Here is a 15187-nt window from a genome sequence, read left to right as displayed (position 1 = left end):
AGTTTGATAATCCACTTCTGGCCGAATTATAACGACATCAACTTCCAACCCCGACGTTCTTGAAAGGAAAAACAGTCAAGACTATAGATTGTGAAGAGCGAGCCTGCCTCGGAGAAATCAAAGACGGTTTCATCGGCGGGAAAAGTTTTGGCAATCGTTGTTCAGGTTGAACATGAGACTTGGAAGATAAATAAAGTGCTATTCCGTCAGAACAACGTATCTTCATCAGATCTGGCCCCCATCGACTGTTTCCTGCTTCTTACTTTTGAAGTTTCACTTGCAAGAGGGAGATTTTTTCTCATATATAAACGCTTATTTTGACAAGAAAAACTGAAGCTATGATTTCGAAAAATTGAGAAGGTTAAAGAGGGATAAAAGGAAGAGAATTGCTGGACTGCGATTTGAAAGAAGATTATATTGGAAATGGAAATGGTTATTAGAAAAGTATTGCTTCTTTTCAGATCGGATACTTTTCATACATCCCTCGTACGCGTTTAAATGTACCTATAGATACAATATATTCGCAATTCTTGGAAAAATTTATGATTCAAATAATTTTGAATTTGTAGAAATAGTATTTCCGTAATTCAGTTATCAAAAGAGAATTCGTAGAAAATTTTTATAAGACGATATAAATTATAATTCGAATTTGTGGAGTTTGTGGAACAGTACCTGTAAATCACAGTTCACAAGAGATCATCGCCGGAGCGGCAGACATTTTGTGCTTTAAGATAAAGTAACTAAATTATATGTTGGAGCAATTTCCTTATATAACGTGAAAAATTGGTTTTCTTGGCTCTTTTCCATAAAGTGCTAAAAATTATAAAAATCCTACTTTAGACGCGTTTATCATATTTATTTTTAAACGACCGGGCGTCGCGTAATCTCCTTTTATACTCTGACTACCTAATGAAATTATTATTACTATTATTAACGATGCTAACATTATTCTTGCATAGTACAAATGACTTTTAAATTAGATTTCGAGCAGGGAGGATGGGCGCATCAAAAATGGAGTACGTAATATGATTAGTTCGAAGATACGACGGCAGATGGGAGCTTCCATAAAAATGCCTTTATTATATTTTCAACTACAATGGGCTGTTTAAGTTGAAATTGGCACATTGTTATCTTGCGTTTCCCATTCCACAAGATGCGATGATGTTTCTTTTGTTGACTGTTTTACTTTTGATTTTCTCGTTTATTTTATTACGTCGCTTGTTTGTTAGTCCAGCTCTGCTCCACGTATTAGTGTCAAGATCCATTATAAATTAAATAAATATTGAAATTATTTCGAAAAATAACTTCTAAATCGGAAATTTCGAAATAAATGTGTGGTCGAAAAAGTAGATTTTTTACATATGATAATATATATATATATAGGGTGTTCTAATTTAGAGATCGAATGATTTGACTATGTTTTCATAATGTGTGGAGTGATGAACTGATGACAACTTTCTGAAAAGGTAGTCAGGCATGGGGCCATTCAAGATACCCAACCAAATTAAAAAATATCAGCTAACTATGATTACCGGAAACTAGTATACAGCAAAGCACCTCAAGACGATGAGTATCAATGTTCAGGATTCAAGAGAGAAAAAGAAACTTTACGTACTGGTCCAGCGCTCCCAGTCTAGGATGTTCAGGAAGATATTTTGGTAAGGAGCGCTGGAGACTACATCGAAATCAATGTGGGTCATAATCTGTATCATAATCATAATTTATTTTGAAAAATAAATAATCAACTATAAATCAATGAAGCTAAAGCCTCGATTTTATTCATTATCATACCACGTAAAATTTCACTTCATGGCAGGGTGTGGAACGGATCTATACAGTATTTATAGTGTACGGTACTTTCCAAAATTGATATGGGAATTTCACAATTGCTGATTTGTTATTTGATCGACTATTTTTCAATTCAAGCTCATTATCAGATTTAGTCTGGTCTATGAAACCATCTTTTTAGTATTTTTAAACTTTGTTGGTGTAGTCGATAAGGTCGAAGTGCTTGATTTCCAACACAAAGGTCGAAGGTTCGAATCCTCTGTCGAATGAAATTTTTATTAAATAATAATCTATTTGCTATTACTCCAAAAGATAGTTACAAACAAACAAGCAAACCCACATACAAGCGAAACTAATATAAAAGTGTTTGTTAAGCCTTCTTCGAATCATGTAAACGCAAGAAATGAAGTGAATCCATCATATGAATATCAAGAAGATAAATCTGAAGCTATTATACAAAACAATATAAGTATAGGATTCGCTATAAATAAATAGATACTTATTTCATTTATTTGAAGTATTCTCTATGCAATTTTGAGCTTTTCAAATATTATCCAAACTTGAGGAATCAACGTCATAATACCATGTTTCCACAGCATTTGAAGCTCTTTTCCAATAATAGCATCTCTTTCTACATCCATATCTTCTTCACATTCTTTTTTTTTTTCTGGAACGTACAATCCGCAACTATGTTGTAATCCTTATGGTTCTAAGCAACCGATAAATCATCATCAATTCACACAAGTCTTCAAAGTTTTGTTTATTCGTTCTTGTTTCGCAGCAACTTCGTTCCATTTTCAGTTGACCATTCAATATCATGTTGTTTTAATACAGAGGAATTTTGGCTTTCGCAAACCGATCAGTGCTCAGCTTTCCTGTTGAAGATGGTATTGCTTACTGTGAATCAGTTTTTGCATGTAAATTTCATAGTTGGAACCCAAATTATGCCTTGATCTAAAAATAATACTTTTACGTTCATAAGTGTTAGTAAATCTTAGTCGGCGGAGTAGTTATATATAAAAGGACATTTTTTTCTTTTCTTTTTCTTCATTTTCTTATCAAATTCCTCTAACCACTCCTCATACGTTATTCTAGTCATCCAACTACAGTTTTTACTTTTGTTGTAAAGGATTTCTCCTTCGAAACATCTTTGATTATTCATTTCGTGAAATTAAAGCGCTGATGTTCTTGGAACCTTTAAGATGTTAAATCTTCAGATGAATAATAAACACATTAATCCATTGATTTGCTTTTACCAGAAGTCATTTGGAATTTGGAATATCGAACCTTCAAACCCACCATTACTAGCTGGACGAATTTCCATTCCCAGTTTTAACGTGGACATTTAACATAATTATTATACAAAACACTTTTCGATATTGTAAAATTATTATTTTTTTTATGGTAGATTCCCGCGAATTAAAATCACACGTTTACAAAGTATCACTAATTTTTCGCTTCAACACCTTGACGGGACAACGTCAAACGTACTTTCTCTTATGATTGCTATCACCTCAAAGTCTGAACAAGCACACAAATGTGCTGCAGATGTCTTATAATCTCTTAAAAACAATGACGCTTCGGTTTCTTCCATGAAACAAGAGTTTTGATAGTTCTATTGTAAATAGTTTATGATTAGAGTAAACACCTGTCACTTCCAGAGGCTTAGAAATCAAAAAGAGGTTCTTACACTGTCAATGATGGAGGTTTAGACAATAAAAAAAATGAGGCCAGATTATTTTTGTCATTTACAGTGTTTTCTCGTTCATGCAGTCATGTTGTATGTAAATGAATAATCATAATGAAATTGGCTGTTTTGAGCTCCTTAAAACTTAATATTACTTCTAAAATATACTTCAGAATCTGATAAACCTATAAAAATATGATTTTCTCGAACAGACGGAAATATATAAAAACACTTTCGCGATTATTATATTTGAGAAACGCCTTACTGACATCTTGACATTTATCCGTCCTCGAATTATAAATTCTAACTCAATTACTACCCATTAACTGTTATCAAGAGGACAGATCGACGAGAACCAAAAAAGGGATAACTATAACAACACGTCACTATTTATAAAATCCTTAAAAAGCTTATGTAATTCTTTATTTGGAGCACACCTTTGAGGAACCCATTTAAGTTTCTATTAAGGGATTGAAGAGATAAAGGGTAGATAAGGGCGGAATTAGTAAACCCTTAAAACATTTTCGAATGCAATCGGAACCATCAACCACTTTGGTAATGCGAGGAATATTGGCACGCATCGTTTTCAGGTACTCAGTGGTGTAGTTTGATTATATTTCTACTATAAAATCAAAAACAGTGTACTTGAAATTGAGTTTTTACCAAGAAAATCAATGAGAGTTGATGATTATTAAGATGATTTTTGTGTGGACCATCCACATGAGTTACAGCCATTATCCTCTGTTTTTTTTACAACTCTCAGGAACAGAATATCACAGCTTTCCTTTTGCAAATGATTTGATTTTTATATCAAATTTAGCTGACGTTATCAGCTTTCATACGGTGGGTCTAAAGTATACGATTTGAGACGTTCATTCAACTCATTGTAGGTATTCTAACCTATAATTCACTTCGCAAATCTTAACCACGATCTAACCAAAATTTAACGAGTTCAACTTATAATATTCCATGCAAAAAAACGCTACTTACATAAGTAACTTTTATCCAGATAATAATTATAATTGAAAATAATATCACAACGGTTATCAAAAGTTACAGGTGGATAATCTGCATCCGTCAGTAGTACTCCTAGTTGTAGTTGTACCTGTTGATACTTTCTATAGTACACTTATTTTTGTTAATTAATTTCACAATTTTCCTTCCTCGTTCTAATTTATTATTTATGTTGTCGTTGGTGTAACAACCTTCTATAACTGCGCTTGCGGTGTCAACAAACCCGCCAAACCTGTCTTTCCATTTTAGAAACATACCAATTTTTTTGCCCAACTTATTCATGTCAAATTTCGTATGATGCATTGACCATTCTAGTAAAATAGGAGTTTGATGTAGTCTAATGTTGCCGCAATGAAATATATTTTCTACGAAGTTCCTTGTGATTTGTGATACCTTCAATTACCATGTACACCCAAGATCAATGCAACCTGCACAAATCAGTAATGAATTATTGTGAAACTTTGTTCTTGATAACTTAGTCGCTCAGAAGATATTTACTCAGCTCCTCCAGCATGAAAGATTGACTTTTTTATATCAATCGCCTTCGTACAGGCATTTTAGAAACGCTTGCAACTTCTTATAATTTTCTAAATGGATGTTATGTCAATATCTTTTATTCTTCTTTGTGTACAATTTCCATTTCCAAGATTGGCTATCCTCATAGCTATGATGTAACGTTAAACCATTTTCGCAAATTTATAAACCACAAATTCTTCTTCTTCCAAAAGATATTTTCCTACAATTTAGCCCTGAATTATTAGCTCTAGAGTATCATACTTTGGATCTCTCAAGTTTTCTATTCATGAAGGATCTCTACGTCTTTTCCATTCTTAGAACATCTACCTTGATGCTTGTACACCATACCAGAGGACAGACATAGCACTTGAGCATCCGTGTTCTAAGTTTGAAGCTCAGGTCGTGGCTAATGAGAAGCTTATTGATCTTCATGAATTGTAGCGGATTAGAATCCTTATTTCTAAACGGAATAGTCAACACTTGTTTGTTTCCAGTACAAGATGATCAGAGAAGAATGCAAGGTGCTTTATCTTGAGAATAATAACTCGTAGAGACTTGCGGTAAAGAATTTGCTACTGTTGGGCCCCCGAATAGTATTACGTGAAACAGATCTTGAGCAATATAAAAGAATCAATTTAACTTTTAATCTTATTCGTTCTAACTTATTATTTATGGTGTCGTCGATGTAATAACCTTCGATAAGTGCGCTTGTGATATCAACAAACCAGGATCCGTGTTTAGGTTCTTTCCGTTTTAGAAACAATTCAACCTTTCCTAATTTATACTTTTTAATCCACCAAATGGCTGTTAATATAACCAATTATTTGTATTTGCCTTATAACTTTTGGTTACCCAGATAGATTTTTTTTGTATTGTTGTGGAAACAATTAATGTTTGTATAAGAATCCTTTTGTCATCTTTTGATTTATTCTAAACATGTCGTTACGCCTCTGAGGTCACGGTATCATTATTCTAATTGAATTGAATGTGTCTGATTTTCTGACTCTTTTAGATCTAAAAAGATAAGAGAAATTATATACCAACACGATATTTTTATTTATTTGTTATATATGTAAGCTCAAACGTCCGACATTTCTCAAATTACTTTTTTGTTTTATCAGATGATTGGTGTTCTAGATGGACAATATAATTAGTATTCGCCTTAAGTGGATGGACTTAATTAACTACTTGACGGAGACGAGTCAACTAGATTATGGTCTTTACTGGAAACACAAAATAATTTGTATTCCATTTGTCTATACCTAGTCGTATTCTCTGATTTAATAGCATAGAAAAATGTTGGTAGTTAAGTTATTAGTTGAGGGATAATTACTTTGCACTACATTTTTGTCATATAAATGATTTATTCGAAGGCACTCTAATCATTATAAAACATTCCAAGCTCCAGTTCAATCTAAACCGCTTCTAAACTAGACACAAATAACAATTTATCTCTGGAAGAACTTTCTACGATCCCCCTCATATCATTCAATGGGGTTGTTATACTTGTTCTCCATTCTATTTCCATGGTTTAAGTAGAATTCTTTATGGAAAGCATTATTCAAGATCAATTTTAGTCTATTTATAGGAAAAACCCCCATTTTCAGCACAATAATGAAAAGAAATGCCACGTAAGTAGAGCTGGAAACACTGAGTTTTGAAATACCACCATCTATAAGAAGTAAGCTGTAATGGCAGTCCAGTCGCTGTTGTTATAGAGAAGATAATGGTACACATACGATTTGTCATGAAAGAGAATTTTTAACATAAATAAAATCATTTTCTTAGAAAGACTTTTATAGACTAGACTAGAAATAATATGAGCTTCATCCGTATAAATGATTACCCGTCGGTTTCCAATAATCTCTTCGTTTTTCTTTAGTATTTTGGGCGAGAATACACTCGTGAGCAAAAAAATCGACTGGACCGACAACAAAATTCTATTTTTCTTAGTAAACTCTTAAAGCTTACAGCATTAGATTCAAAAAGATATGAAATATTTTGATGTTTTTTGTAAACCACCATTTTCATGCTACAATAGTACTAATTAGGGGTAACTGATCTACCTTACCCACTATCAGTTAGGTATCAAACGTCAACCGAACCGTCAACACATCTGCGTTAACAATAAGTGATAAAGCTGCTCACGCGGTCACCATATTGTGACAAGTTACTTCAGTGCGTTGAATATGAGCCTGTCAGCTCTTTCCAGATTTGACCGTCGTTCCGAAGAGACTGGTAATTTTCGGCGAAGAGACAGTTCCGGAAGAAAAAGATGCAGATCCAAGAGAGATGTTCAATTCATTGTCAGCACATCGATGAGAAATCCAGCATTCACTGTTGTTCATGTCCAAAAAGAGTTCAGAGAAACGCGAGGAGTCTGTAAGTGGCTGGACAGTTAGAAGAAGACTTACAACAGCTTACCTTGAACCAAAAAGACCAGTTACTGTCCCCAAATGAACCGCAGCCTACTGATTGCGGTTCAGTTATCTTCTCAGACGAAAGCAGTGTGTGTCTGCACCATTCACAATTATCTATTTCCAGAATATGAGACACATTTATTGGTTGCAGCGTAAATATGATATAGTATCTTAAAAACTGAACCGGTCTGTTTGAAGGTCATCGTCATTTTTGAAAGTTTGATCATTCAAAGAATTCTGCAAACTCCGAAATAAATGGTAATCAGATGGTGCCAGATCGGGTTTGTACGGGGGATGTGGCATCACTTTCCAGGTAAGTTTCTCACGATTTGTGATTGTGAAGCCTTGGAATACCAAGCCTTTCCGATTTAACAATTCTGGCCGTTTTTCTTTGATTGCTCAATGCAGTTTTATTAATTGTTGTGAATGTAATGAGGTAAACATCAGATTTGATTGTTTGGTTCCTTTGAAGCAGCTCAAAAAACACAATATTTTGTAATTCCAACAAACTGACAGCATCAGCTTTTTTGTTGTTTTTGCTCCTTGATCGTTTTCGAACTATGTTACTGTACAAGATCCATTTTTTATACCAAATTTGACACGTGCGCTGTTAAGCAATCAGCACCATAAACTTCACATATTTCTTTGTGAGCCCCAGCAGTTTTCTTTCTTTTACGGAAATAAAAGTTTCTAAAGTTATATCAACGTGACCAGTATCACGTGACAAAACGACAAAGTACAGCACTAACATAAATTATTAAAAAAATAAAGCAACGCTCTTTATCAGTAAAAAGCGAAAGTACTTAGTTGCCAATCTTATAATTGCTATTATAATAATTCGTCCACCGTATTTTTATCACGCCTCGTATCAATGTATTTAGCACATTAACATCTTGTCTATTATTATTTGGGACTATTGTGCGGAGGTGTTTCTATATTGTTAAAATTCTTTAAACAGCACGTCCACCTTTTCATCTAGTATTATTTATTATGTTCGCTAATCCCTTATTTCCCCAAACACGTTTTATTCTCAAAGACATATGCTGAGAAATATCGATTCACACTTCTTCTATTATGACAGCTTCTAGTTCGTTGATAAAAATTTAACAAACTAATAGAGCATGTAATATATGGAGTGGACACAAATTTTACAAAAACCTTAATCTCCAATTCTTTGTGGGTGACTTGAAAAGAGCATATTGAATAGAAGATCGGCGAACGGAACTGCTTTATGTATCGGAATATAGCATTTCAAAGAGATTTTTTTGGCTACTGTATATTTACAGTATCTTTTTCGGATCTCATGTACTAACAAGTATCAAAAGAAAACATGTATATTTTGTATTGAGGTTTTAAGGCATAGTTCATTGTTATTTCAGTTTATTTGTTGGTTTAAAGGCTTTTGTATGCGAAAGTGGCCCGTGTCGGACGGATTATTTTACCAAAAATTTCCAGTGGCTTACAAATAATTCCATAAAAATCACACGCCATCATATATACAGTTATAGCGATTTGTAATTTATAAATACCCCCAGAGAGGAATGTTTTGTGATATTACAAGCTTATCAGAAAGAGATCAATGAGCAACATAATTCTAACCTAAATGACTAAGATTGGAAAATTTAAAATTAGGGTCTTACTACTACTATACTTTGCTTTCTCACTTGATAATTATTGCACTATCTGGAAGGGTTTAATCCTCTTAAGCCTTCTGTTCATATTTGAGTTTTATAGGAGCTGGATTGCCTCGACGTTCACGTGATGAAGTAGCCGATGCTCTTGACTACTGGCAACTTTTTACTCTTACTGGCACAACCCCAGAGTTGTATGCCATAACTCCAAATAAGTCTCAGTATTTGCTTGTATACAAACAGGTACGTGAAACTTCGTCCTAGTAGTCAATAAATCTTTTATATTTAATATCAAGCTCTTCAAGTTTTTTTTTATATGGACTTTCCATAGTCTTACTTAGATATAGTAAATTTATATAAATTTTGACTTTCTACGTAGTGTGGTCCTTAAGTTCTTAGCCAAATATAGAAAAAAAGTCCAAAATAAGAAAAACTATGATTATTCTTCAATATAATCTCCTCTTATTTCCACTAGTTTCTCAGAACGTTTTACTAAAGCTTCTTCGGTACCACCTGTATCATTTTATATCGTTGCTGTTGAATCTTTTATCTCTTAATTCGGACTTCAGTTTTGCTAACAAAAAAAAGTCGAACGAGGTCAGATCAGGATTATTTGGTAGGTGTACAATAACTGTGAAGCCACATTCGTGTATATTTGGAAATCTTAGCAGTGTTGATTGACATAACTGCTCTAGTAAGTCAGAGTTATATGTATTTGATTCCTTAAAATCAATCAAAAGGATACCCTCGCAGTCCCAAAATATTTTAGCCATCAGTTTTTTGGCGCTTTTCGTGATATTTGCTTGTTTTGGCAAGGGATATTCTTTCTGATGCCTTTCCTCTATTGAATATGGAATCATGGTAAAAGAAACTCTTGTTTAATAACCCGTTACAATTAATCGGAATAATCGACTCTGTTTTTGTTGTCAGATTTAAATGCTTAAGTAGAATCCTTAGATCCACCAGTATGTGCTGCAATTTCTTTTGTTTTTAGGCGCCCCGCACGTGGGTCATATTATAATAATAACCAAGACCAAATTTGAATTCTCAAAAATTCTATACACGAATCACCGTAAAAAGCCTCAAATCTGTTTTTGATTTATCTTAGTGTTAATCAAGTTGAATCTTTCTGCTACGCTTGTCACTGACGCGAGCACAAAAATTTTTACCACTGAAGCAATGGACTCATGGACCTCACTACGAGTAGATACGTTTTTGTTTTGTTCTTTCAAATCTGAAATCTGGAAATCTAGAAATATGTAGATATATTCCATAAAAAATTGTGTACGAAATTCGTGACAAAGATTATTACATTCAAAGTAAGACAAGGGCGTAAAAATGTTTGTTATGATACTTTGAATGACATTGGAACTGATTAATTGAGAACAAAACAAGCACAAGCAGTATAGGCAGTAGAATATGTTAGCACTATCCAATCATTTTGCGAATTTTATTCATATTAAATATATCAACTCATCTTTAATGTTTCAGGTATTTACGAGCCAAATTTCAAATTGTATTAATAATTTTTCATCGCTATTCAGTCGGCTTAACAATGGTGGATCTAATCTCATCGTCATATAGCTCCCAGTGGAGCAAGGGGCAAGGGTATTTCAGCAGCTGTGGTAGTTTGCGTAGTTTTATAAGTTTCGTTCATTTTTGTTCACGAAGGCTCTCCATTTTCTTTTGTTTTTTGGCTAGTTCTGTAGCCTCCTAGTTTATCTGCTGCAGTTTTTTCTAGATAGTTCTTGATCGTGTTCGTACAAGTCTGTCTCTTTTTCTTTTGCCTATTATAATTTAATGCTTGTCTAGATGAGCTGGTTGCTGGTTTCTGTAGGGTATAACCTATTCATCTCCTTTTCGTTTAGTATTTGTGACATCTTTTGTCTCTTCTTCAGTTATGTTTCAAAGGGGTTCATAACTTCCATCTATGAAAGAACGTTTGGCTTGTCATATTTCCATGTTTTGATCTCATATAACAGAAAAGATATCAAATTGGTCTAAAACAATCATAGTTTTGTTATTCTTGAGATATTTGACCATATTTCATTTGGCGACTTGGCTAATAATACCTTTTATACAGATAGATAAGTTCTATTTAATAATTCTACGTCTATGTATGCAAGATTATAATAACATATTTAGGGAAAAGAAAATAATGGGAGAATTATTATACTTCCCTCGATCATATTTCAGGAAACGTTAAAGGTTTTCAATAATTTCAAGATTTTAATCAGTTTCTGACAGATAAAATCTACTATTGAATGTACACGCGACCAATAGAGATTCCGATCGTTTTGTAGACGTCCCGCTATTTACATCTGCGATTAAATTTTATATGAATACAATGACAACTTTCATTCACGAGGACATTCACTACTTTCCTAGATTTCCCTGGCCCTCCACATAGAAGCCTGACGCTAGTGAGCTGAGGTAAATACTCACAGCCTCTTGAAGCTCTTCGCTAGTAGGTGCTACATCAAGACTATGAAATGGATTTCAACTTTTTGAGAAGAACTTAAGTTACTTTAGCATTATACCCCAAAAATGAGCTTTATAAGCAAATGGGAGAGCTCAAAAACACCAAGCTTGGACAATACACAAAATATTTTTCGAATAGTTATACATGCAATCGAAATATGTGACCATTTTAATTTGGAAAGGATATTATTATTCTTTTTGATAGCCTAGAAGCCATTAGAGCTCTAATTCAATATGTTCCAAGCTAGTTTGAGAATGCTTGGACAAGTTAAATGAATTAAGTGAGAAGAGTAAAGTTATCCTGACACATTGAAGTGGAGGGAAATAGCTGACAGACTTGCTAAAATAGGACCTTAAACCTTTTTGTGAAAGCGGCTACAGTAAAATTCAGAAAACAGTAGAAAGGAAGTAGATCCGGTACTGGAATGATCTAAAGAGCTGGAGAGAGTTGGATACTCGTGGGAACCTTCAACCAAAGAAGATCTATTGAATATATCAATCTTAATATGAATAATAACAAGAAGTATTACTGCTTCAATGAAGATGCTAGGATTAGCAGAGGATGTAATGTGCAGATCCTGCTACGTAAAGCATGAAACCTCTATCCAAATCACACCTGGGGAGTATGAAATACGGAATGAGGACCTTTAGTAGCTAGATCCATTCTACATCCGTACCTACTTTATGAAAGGACAACACCAAGCCCGGTGGCTGTGAATTCTCATGGATCAAACAGATGAGAGCATTCCAGTTTGTTTATGTTTTAACTTATTCTTGGTTTCTGAGCTTTTTTTAAGGATCAAAGACTCATTTCTAGTTATAGTTCTCTTTAAGAAACTGTCTATCCCATACATAGTTTTCTATCTGTTCCATGAGAATTTCAGGTCAGCCAAACCTGCGGTAGCATAGACTATAATAATCCTTCACAATCTTTGTCGTAGTTGTCTGTTCGACTTTCGGCAAATTTCCTACAGAATAGTTAGCGGAAAAAGGAGATAAGGAGTCTTCTTTAAAGTCTGAAACAAGGACAAGCTCCCAGAAACATTTGTCACAACAAATTTACTACAAAACGTGATTTTTTGTCTAAATATTTTAAGGAAGCTTTTATGGGAACAATCAATGACCATTATCCGAACCGTATTGTTACTCAACTTGTTTGAGACCAATTTTCACTTATTTGATGTGTAATGTGAATCGCATAATGAAATAACGGAATAACTAGTTTATGAGTAGCGAGCCCTATGAGATTAAAGAAGCAGGGGTAACAACAAATCGCCCTCCTGGGGTTAATCGGCGCCTCTGCCTTATTGTTTACAAGCCGTATTTGACCGCTGTAAACTATTCTTTGCGGAACAATAGTGCTTTTTGTGAGCTGTGTATGTGTGACAGTGTCACCTCACCGCAAAGCAGTCTCAATCCCTCTAATGATGTCTTTTCAAGGAGAATTATGTCACAGTGGCGTTTACCACTAAACTTTTGTCAAACGATTTTTGAAAAAAGTGAAACATTTTTTCTGAATCGTTCATAAAGATGATGAATAAATGAATAACACATTGAATATATATATATATATTTGGAGAGAGTTTTTCCGAAAATTCACACAATCATCGTCATATTTCAACAAATATACACCAAACCTAAATAAATTAAACCCAAATCTTCCTCGTAAATTACCCGGTTCTATCGACTGTAACTTTGTTATTTTAAACAGGACACCCTGTATATTAATACATTTTTGAAATGCACGTGAAATTTTAGTATACTTTTGTCGAAAAACTTTTTTCGAAAAATGCATACTTTTTGAGTTATTAATTTTTTTGTGAAAAATTTGACTGTTGCAGATTATTATAAATTATTTTTTTACGAGGATAACCTTAAAGATATGAAAATGGTTTGTCAGATGTATTTGAATCAACGTTGAAAAATTTTTCATTTTATACGGGGTTTGTATGAAAAGTGTTCAAAGTTTAACTTCATAAATATCAAATTTTTCAAATAAAACCACCCGGCTTTTTCTATTTTAATGCATTCAAGGGTAGAAAATAAGGCAAATTCATGTATACTTTCCTATACCTAAACTTTACCGTTATCCAGATATTAAATGTTTTCTGTAAATTTTTTGAGGGTTCTGCTATTTAAAAAAATGAAGAAATTTGATATTTATGAAGTTAAACTTTTTATACACACCCTGTATGAAACGAGAAATTTTTCTACATAGATTCAAATACGTCTGACCTTGCTAAAAGCAACCGAATAAAAACCATTTACATATTTTTAAGGGTTTCCTCGTAAAAAAATAATTTATAAGGATCTGCAACAGTCAATTTTTTTACAAAAAAATTAATAACTCAAAAAGTATGCATTTTTCGAAAAAAGTTTTTTAACAAAAGTAAATTAAAATTCTACGTATATTTCAAAAATGTATTAATATACAGGGTGCTCCATACAAAATAACAAAGTTACAGTCATTTTTGGAAATATTTTAGTTAAAAAGATCGTATCCGAAAACCCAATCGTAGAAAATTTCATGATTTAACAAGTATTTTGCCATAGTTTTAACTCGTCGTGGGACACACTGTATAGATCTTCTGTTCCTCAAACGAATCAGATAATCACGATTTGATATATGCTTCGAAATAGGTGAAATTTCAGAAAATCTGTAATTTAATAAAAATTGAAAATCAACTTTGGTGCTCTGTATCTTAAAAACTGATAGTACTCGAAATATGCTTCATAACTTGTAGAGCAGCTATTCCTGAAACAAAAATTTTTTTGCTGTGCCAATCTGTTTATTCTCAATAGCGACATCCGCGTATTTGGCCAGTTTCTTATGGTGTTTGTTGAGAATACTATGTTCAGTATGGCTACGTCGACGAGAAGGATTGAATCGACTATTCTTTGAACTACGGTGTATTTGAGAAGACCGAACTTGTTGGACAAAGTCTGAGGGATGATGTTGAACACAAGATTATGCCGCTGTAGATACTCATTAATAGATTGATGAGATAAGATAGAATGTTTGCTAACATTTGAATCTTAATTTGTCGGATTAAGTGTTGATTGTTCGGATCCTTAATCACATTTTTTCTCTAGTTGTTAGTGTTAATTACTTGATCCTGGTTAACCATCATGAAGTCTTCGATGTCTGTAAAGAGAGCTCCGCTAGTAAACCTTCTGTTTGAAGCTTCTTTGTCAATAATCGTCTGGTTGTGGTCGTCATAATGTTTACCGTCTAATATAGTTTCATTATCTGTCGAAAGTGTAGGTTGACAAGGTCAATTAAACCCCTACCACCCTCTTTTCGGAGTATCTAATGTTTTTCTAGTAGTGGATGACTTCGGGTAATGGTTTTTGTTTTTTCGTCATCATCATTGTTTGTGTTAACCTCTGAATACCTTCTAACTCTATTTTCGTCCATTTCAGGATCCCAAAATAGTACGTTAAAACAGATGTTGATTGTCTGGACATAGTTGTCTGCTTTAATTCGAACTTCACTAACGATTTTACTCTTTTTATGTATTGATCGTGGATTTTATTTTTTGCCCGCTTGTGGTCTTCTTCTTGATAAATTGCCACATCAATACCCTTGTTGTACGTGAAATGAAAGTAAGGCGGAAATCAATTAGGGCGGAAAACTACATGGTACTACT

This window comes from Diorhabda carinulata, chromosome 3 (genome assembly GCF_026250575.1).
Source record: "Diorhabda carinulata isolate Delta chromosome 3, icDioCari1.1, whole genome shotgun sequence".
Taxonomy (NCBI): Eukaryota; Metazoa; Arthropoda; class Insecta; order Coleoptera; family Chrysomelidae; genus Diorhabda; species Diorhabda carinulata.
The sequence above is the reverse complement of the archived record's forward strand: the minus strand, read 5'-3'. Positions refer to the sequence as shown.